The following is a 7,722-nucleotide window of genomic DNA, read 5'->3' as shown; positions in this document are numbered from 1 at the left end:
GGGATCTTCTTGCCCATTTTTCTGCTGCTCGAAAACGGGCATGAAACACTCAGAAGATCTTTAGGTCACGAGAACTTCTTCTTGTTCCTTGGATATTGGTTTCTTGAATAGAAAGTGAAGGCTCAGGAAACGACCTTGAGCAGAGGTGTCTGAGCTCCCTAACAATTGTCCCACAGGTCAGAGGAAGATGGGGAATCATCTCTTGGCACTGGATGTATCTATTTATGCAAGAATGTGTATGCATGTATGCATTCTTGTATTCGTATAACCCAGTGTATTTAGTGGGTAACTGAATCATACATTGACTCTCTTTATGTAGGAAGGGTTTAGATAGATTATGGAGGGCTGAAAAAATCTTCCTGGTACTGCGCGTGCGTGTGTGTGTGTGTGTGTCTGTGTGCACGTGCATACGCGTCTACATGCACATGCTGTTTGGGTTTATGTCTGTGTTTTGTATTTGACTGCATGACTGCATGTGCACCTGTGTGTATATAGTACATGCTTTTTTGTGGGGGTTGTGCTTTGTCTCAATGACTAGGTGTGATGTTTATGTATTGCATTGTATATGTGTGTTGTGTGTAAATTTGTTTGAAAGTAACGCAAACTCTTTTTTTTTTTTTCTTCAAAAACCTAATAGGAGGGTGGGGGGCAGTCGCGGGAGGGAAGGAATATGGGGGTATGTGTATAAATGCAGCTGATTGACTTTGGTGTACCTCAAAAACTGGTACAAGAGTGTAAAGCAATTATATTCCAATAAAGAGCTTAAAAAAAAAACACCTAATGCATTTATTTGAAAAAAGTGTGCTGACTATATACATTTTTCTATGGCCCTGTGCTAGGCACCAGATAATATAAGTATTTAAAAAATAATTTAACATAAGAGTTTGAATAGAAAGAACAGTTCTTCAGGCAAGGAATCATATAGTAAATAAGAGATAGAGGCACATGGGGAAGGGGAAATCACAGAAGAATAATACAGTGGTTGGAGTTGAATTGTTTTTTTTTTTTTTTTTGACCTCATGGTTTCTTTTTTTTTAAAAGAACTTTTATTGAGATACAGTTGACATACAATAAACTGCATATATTTAAAGTGAAAGTAACGCAAATTCTGATTGTCTTTGTTTACCTAGAATGAGTATAGATCATAAAGGGATTGGGTGTTGGTTTCCAAGGTCTGTGATGGTGTGTGTGTGTGTGTGTGTGAGGCTACATGTGTGTTTTATGTATAAAACACTCACACTCTGTTTTAACCAAGAATGGATGTAGAAGAGAGGGAACTAGAACCATGATAAGGCAGTGTATGTGTGTGGGGGGGAGGGGGGGCGGGGGGTAAATAGACTCACAGCTATATTCTCCTCTTATGTCTTATCTCCTCTTATTTTAAACAGAGATAGGGAGCCCTAAGCAGGTCCTGCTCAAGCCAAGTTGTAAGCCATTTGTCCATGTGATTTGAAGCCCCCACAGTGCTCTGAGGGCACTTTTCTTCGCTGGCTTTCAACGATGCCATATTTTTTACTCTTGGGAATATGGTAGTGGCTAAGTGCTTATGCTCTGGTGTCACACATTTTGATTCACATCTTGTATTTTGGATGTTTCATAGATTTATGACCTTGGGCTTGACCTCTGTGAGGCTTAGAAGTCTGAACTGTGAAATGAGACTGATGAGAATATTTAACCCAATATGTGGCATGTCATAAGCCTGCGTTAAATGGGTGCTAGCATCATGATTATTCCTTAAAAGCATTGCATCAACTTGCCAGTCATTTCTTGACTGTTCAATGCAGAGTATTTTATGTAAAGGCAGGGAAGACATCCCAAGAGTCCCTGTCAAACTCCAGCTGGCAGCTTCCTTTCTGAGCATGTATCTGGCTGCCTCTTAGACAGGAGGTGGCTCGCATCAAGGTTCTATTCCTCCTGATCCAATAATTGAATGTGAAGCTCCTACTTGACCCATAACTTCTGGATTCTCCCCAGAGATGTTTGAGTTCCAAGGAGAAGTCTGAGCCAATAAATGCCAGTGGGCAGCCAAGTATCAGCGATGGTGTTAAGTCCCTGCCTTCCTCCTTGTCCCGACTGATGGAGATGACTTGCGTTGGCTGAGTTCCTCTCTGTTCTTGAAGAGGCTCTTTGGTCAGATGCCTATGCCCTTGAGAGATGGTCTCTCACTGGATTCCCTCTCTAACTCTGACTTTACTCCCAGTGAAGGAGTTGTCAGGCCTCTAGTGCAAAGACTATCAGTAGTCCTATGCTTACAATCAGGATCCCCTAACAATTATGTACTCTCAAGTATGTGACTTCATACCTGTTTCCACAATAGTAACGTGAAAGAATTAACCATTGGAATGTCTGCTTCACAGGCACTCCATCAATGTTTACTGATTATTGGAATTCAATGTAAAAGTCCTTTGCAAATTGGAAAATGTGGCATCAGTAAGTGACCAGACATTCGGGTTTGCCCAAGAAAATCTTGGTGTAGACCTGTCATCCTGGTGTAGTTACTATATAACATCTCCTCTCACTCTTAAAAGCATCCTGACTTGGATAATAAAATACAGGGTCATTATATGTATTGAATGTTGGTAGATAATCAAACAGGTGGCTGGGATAATTCTGAAGACATGAAATAATTCCAAACAAAGCCCAGGATTTTCTGCCAAATAAATGATGGTCAGGGTCAGTGGAATGGTGAAGAGTGGGGTCTATGGTCATATGTTAGAATTGTGATTGCATCAGGTATTACCTTTGTATTTTTGGACTACTTATGTAATCACCCTGAGATTTAGTTTTCTGAAACCTAAATTTAACGTTATTAATGCCTATTCCCTAGTAGGTGCTCATTAAAGATGAATTATTATCAATGCTAAAGTAAATTTTGGGAATTAGTCATAGTTAATCAGATGGCTATGAATTCTAATAGATACCCCAAATCCTACATCATCAGCATATTCTTAAGTCTCTGGAAAGGTCCCTGGGCAAATTCTCAAGGCTCTCACTGCTTACATATGTCTATATTAGAGAGAGAGAGAGAGAGAGAGAGAAAACAAAAGGAGAGGAAAAGAGAGAAGGGGCAGGAGAGGGAGATGGAGACAAAGAATAACAGAGCCAGGTGAAGTGAATAAGAAACAAATGTTTCTAAGATCATTGCCATCAGGGAATTGGTTTCCAGGGTCCATGGTCTGGGCCTTTGCAGTTTCCCAGGGAGTGTTAAAGTCCAGGAGGTTAACAAAGATTTTTGGCCAGCAAATGGGTCTTGTCTGATGCCCGTATCACTTTTCTGTTCTATTGAGTTCCTGGAGTCTGATGCCAGATTTATCTTTTTAACATATCCTGTTATAATAATAGCAAGCACTGTTGAGTACCTACTCTGTGCAGGGCACTGTTCTAAATTTATTATATGCATTCAATCCTTTAATCCCCCAACTATCCATAACCAGGTAATAATATTCTCATTTTACAGAGGAGGAACTGAGGTAGATAGAGAACATGCCCAAGGCCATTCAGGTAGTAAATTGTTGAGGTTGGAATCCAGCTCAAGCCTCTTGGCTACAAAGCTCTAGCTCTTGACCAGTACTCTGTAATGTGTTCATAGACTGTAAGTTCCAAGAGGGAAGGGGATGGATATTTTTTTTTCTGATCTATTCCCAGTGTCAAGAATAGCATCTTGAATATGTTTGAATAAGTGAAGGCATTTACACTGGTCTCCTTTGTCTTGTTTGCCACTGGAAATCTCATGTACTCAGTGACCAGAATGGTGCACACAGGAAATTCAGCCAGTGAAATGTGCAATTTGTCTGAATTATGACACAGTCTCCAGGAAGAAAAGCACGGGGCTGTATTGTACACATGGTAACGATAATCACCATATCTCAGTCTCAGTATCTACTCCCTTCATCCCCAGCAGAGATTAAGAAGAGAATGAGGAGGGAGAACCAGAGCAGCATGTCTGAGTCCCTCCTCTTGGCGGCTCCCCATCCGGCCAGAGCAGCAAGGCTTGTTCTTCACCCTGTTCCTGGGCATGTACCTGACCATGGTGCTGGGGAACCTGCTCATCCTCCTGCTCATCAGGCTGGACTCTCACCTCCACACCCCCATGTACTTCTTCCTCAGCCACTTGGCCTTCTCTAATGTCTCTTTCTCATCCATCCCAAAGATGCTCTTAAACATGCAGACTCAGCAACAATGCATCTCCTATGTGGGCTGCATTTCCCTGATGTATTTTATGATACTCTTTGTTTGTCTTGACAGTCTCTTTCTTGGAGTGATGGCATATGACAGGTATGTGGCCATATGGCAGCCACTCCACTACACCACCATCATGAGGGAGGAGTTGTGCATCTTATTGGTGGCTGGATCCTGGTTCTTCTCTTGTGTCCATGCCCTGTTGGACACTCTCCTTCTGTCTCACCTGTCTTTCTGTGTTGATGATACCATCTCCCACTTCTTTTGTGATGTCAATGCCCTCTTGAAGTTGACCTGCTCAGACACCTCCCTCAATGAGTTAGTTATCTTCATCGAGGGGGGAGTGCTTCCCTCCCTTCCACTGAGTGCTATTTTGGGCTCTTATATTTGCATTGTGGCCACCATCCTGAAGGTCCCTTCCATGAAGAGAACCTGCAAAATCTTGTCCACCTGTGGCTCCCACCTCTTTGTGGTGTTTTTGTACTATGGGACTCTTGCAATGGTTTACTTCTTTCCTTCATCAAACAATTCCAAATTCAAAGACATAATTGCTTCAGTTATGTGTACTGTGGTGACGCCCAAGTTAAACCCCTTTATCTATAGTCTGAGGAACGAGACATGAAATTGGCTTTGGGGATACTTTACAGGAGGGGGATTATTTTTGCCAAGTGACAGTTGCCCACTCATGTTTTTAATTTTCCTAGGGATGCTTTCAGAGACATGCCCTTGAAAAATTGTGTAGGTGACTGTGGTAGATGGCAAAAATGGCCACCACACTTTGAGCCCTTCCTTGCAAGTGTTGAGTTTATTTCCCTACTCATTGAATCTGGGCAGGACTTGTGACTTATTTTGGCTAATAGATTCAGTGAAAGTGATGTTATGAGAGTTCCAAGCCTAGGAAAACTCTATTCCTGCTGCTCTCAGAAGCTTGAGACCTCCATGTGAGCTAGTCCAAGTTAGGCTATGTGAAGATGTGGATCCACATGGAGAAACAAGATGCTCCAGCTAACAATCAACCAGCTCCCAGGTGACCTGGCAGGTGATTGCAGAGGTGCGAGTGAGCCCTTGCTGAGAACAGTTGAACCTAGCCGAGACCAAAAGCACCATCTAGCTGAGACCAGTTCTAGCCCAAATTGCTAGCCCATGGAAATGTCATATAAACAAGTGGTTGTTGTTTAAGCCACTAAGTTTTGGGATGGTTTGTTATACAGCCAAAGCCAGCTGATACTGATACTTGCCCTTGTCCCTGGTACCCTCCAAACTTTCCTTAATTTCAATGGTCTCTCTGCCTTTTAGGTCCTCTGCGTGGATTGTATTCCTTGCCTATTTTTCTAGAACCCACTGACTTTAAAACATCATGGAGATCCTAACCCGTGGTCTTAGCTTTGGGTATATCTCTTGTCCTCACTATTCTCTAATAACCCTTGGAATCTGCATTGCCAGCAACTCTAATTTTTGTCAAGTCAACATCTTAAACTACTGCCTTTATCTGTTTGAAGAGATATGAATGACTTACTAGACTATCAAAATACATAAACTTCCTTTTGCTTAAGGAAAATGTTACATGTATGTTTCCTCTTTAAGAAGAGAAACAATCTTAGATTATGATTAGAGGTTTCAATAATATTGCATTTTGTATAAGTTACATCTTCTTTACTCCTTAATTTACTGATATCAAGTTGAAAAGGTAAGAATTCTTGAATGTGATATGTTACTCTTCTTTAGAATAAAATTTCTTACAGTTGAGTTAGTATCAAGATTTGTGGAATATTGTTTCAGATAAATAAAATGTCATAAAAATAGCTAAGATGAAATTTAATGGTAATTCATAGTGTGTATTTATATATGTAAATGAGCTAGCAGTAAACTTTTTTGTTTCTGTCCCTTTGTCTATCATTTTTAATAGTTATAGAAAGCAAATGTTACTTAAAGTAAGTTGAGAATGTTTGCGTTTTTAATGTAGTTGCTAGTTATATGTTGTGTCTGTTTCCTAAAATCTAAATATATTACAAACCTTTTGGATTTATTATTCTTAAATTTGTTTTTGTCTGTGACAAAAGCCCAATGGAGGAGCACAAGGCATTGAACTTCATTTCCCTAAACCAAGGTAGGATGTATTTCTAAGCTGGTCTTCTTTGTGAGGACAGACTACTGATGCCTGCTTAATTTTAGGTTGTGAAAATGAGATATCTTTTGCTTCAGAAACAGCAAGAACTGACTTCCAGATAAGACAAAGCTAAATGTATATAGAAGTAATTCATTATTTTGCAAGTATTTACTGTGTGTCTACTGTGTTTATGGAAATTACTAGAAGTGAACACATCAGACAAAAATATTTTTCCTTTGTAGAGCTTATATTCTAGTGGGGAGAGAACAAAAATAAACATAATATATAAGTAAATGTCACAGTGTTTAAGTGCTGTAAAATGGAGCAGTGTGGAGACATCAGGAATGAGGGGAATAGGTTGCAATTTTAAATAGTGTGAAGAGGATCAGTCTCACTGAGAAGGTGACATTTGAAAGAATTGAAGGCACCAAGGAACAGAGGCATGGGGACACTTGCAGGAAAAAACATTTTGGAGACAGGAAACAGCAACTACAAAGCTCTGAGAAGTGACAGTGCCAGTTATATTCCAGGAACAAACAGAAGACCAGAGTGATGGGAGGGGAAGGTGCAGAAGAGCAGTAGGAGATCATTTTAGGGCTAACAGGGGACTAGGTCCTTTAAGCTTTGTAGTTTGATTTTTATTGTGAATTATTTGTGTAGCTCTTGGAAGCTCTTTAGCAGAAGAGTAACATGATTCAGCTTTAAAAAGGATCACTCTGGCTACTGTGTTGAGAATAGACTGAAGCTGAAGGGGGCTGGTGGAAGCAGGAAGACCAGAGAGGAGCTACAGCAACCCTGCAATTAAGAAGTGACAGGCTAAGCAAATAACCCAATCCACAAATGGGCAGAAGACCTAAATAGACATTTCTCCAAAGAAGACATACAGATGGCCAACAAACACATGAAAAGATGCTCAACATCACTAATTATCAGAGAAATGCAAGTCAAAGCCACAATGAGGTATCACCTCACACAAATCAGAATGGCCATCATCACAAAATCTGGAAACCACAAATGTTGGAGAGGGTGTGGAGAAAAGGGAACTCTCCTGCACTGTTGGTGGGACTGTAAGTTGGTACAGCCACTATGGAAAACAATTTGGAGGTTCCTTAAAAAACTACACATAGAACTACCATATGATCCAGTAATCCCACTCCTGGGCATATACCCAAAGAAAACCATAATCCCAAAAGAAACTTGTACCATAATGTTTATTGCAGCACTATTTACAATAGCCAGGACATGGAAGCAACCTAAATGCCCATCAACAAATGAATGGATACAGAAGATGTGGCATATATATACAATGGAATATTACTCAGCTATAAAAAGGGATGAGATGGAGCTATATGTCATGAGGTGGATAGAACTACAATCTGTCATACATAGTGAAGTAAGTCAGAAAGAGAAGGACAAATATTGTATGCTAACTCACA

General features: G+C 40.4%; 1 pseudogene; it reads left to right on the top strand.

Moving 5' to 3' along the window:
* The first annotated feature begins 3,915 nt into the window (after positions 1-3,915).
* LOC130845457 (olfactory receptor 1J4-like) lies at positions 3,916-4,801 on the top strand (annotated as a pseudogene).
* Positions 4,802-7,722: the final 2,921 nt, after the last annotated feature.

This window comes from Hippopotamus amphibius, chromosome 2 (assembly GCF_030028045.1).
Source record: "Hippopotamus amphibius kiboko isolate mHipAmp2 chromosome 2, mHipAmp2.hap2, whole genome shotgun sequence".
Classification (NCBI taxonomy): Eukaryota; Metazoa; Chordata; class Mammalia; order Artiodactyla; family Hippopotamidae; genus Hippopotamus; species Hippopotamus amphibius.
The sequence above is the reverse complement of the archived record's forward strand: the minus strand, read 5'-3'. Positions and strand labels throughout refer to the sequence as shown.